This window comes from Nannospalax galili, unplaced genomic scaffold (assembly GCF_000622305.1).
Source record: "Nannospalax galili isolate Female #2095 unplaced genomic scaffold, S.galili_v1.0 scaffold851, whole genome shotgun sequence".
NCBI classification, from domain to species: domain Eukaryota; kingdom Metazoa; phylum Chordata; class Mammalia; order Rodentia; family Spalacidae; genus Nannospalax; species Nannospalax galili.
Window position 1 is genome coordinate 37,551 of NW_008330578.1, and position 416 is coordinate 37,966.

Genomic DNA, 416 nt, shown 5'->3' on the forward strand with positions numbered 1-416 from the left:
TTCTTTCTCCTTATCCCCTAGGTTCCTCATATACCCTTCCCTCCCCCCTCCCCTAATCTGACCCAATTTTTATCCATATCTCCCTTCTTAAGGTCTGTTGCCTACTATTCTTCTCCTTCAGGTTGTTTCTTTTCCTTTACCTTACTGTTTCCTTACCCTTATACTGGTTCCTGTAGTTCTGTCTGTTTGCATTCTTATTTATCAGAGTCTGATCCTAGGATCCACATATGAGGGACAACATATGTTGATATTTGTTCTGAGATTATGTTACTTCACTTAGTATAACAGTTTCCAGTTCCATCCATTTACCTGCAAATTTCATGATTTCATCTTTCTTTACTGCTGAGTAAAAAACTCCATTGTATAAATGAACGACATTTTCATTATCCACTCATCAGTTGAGGGACACTTAGGTT

The 416-nt window shown here is 38.0% G+C and overlaps 1 protein-coding gene across 1 annotated transcript in view; it reads left to right on the forward strand.

The window, feature by feature from the left end:
* The window catches only part of Dock3 (dedicator of cytokinesis 3), a 480,991-nt gene that overhangs the window by 18,734 nt on the left and 461,841 nt on the right, over positions 1 to 416 (forward strand). The gene's annotated exons all lie outside the window — the stretch shown is intronic.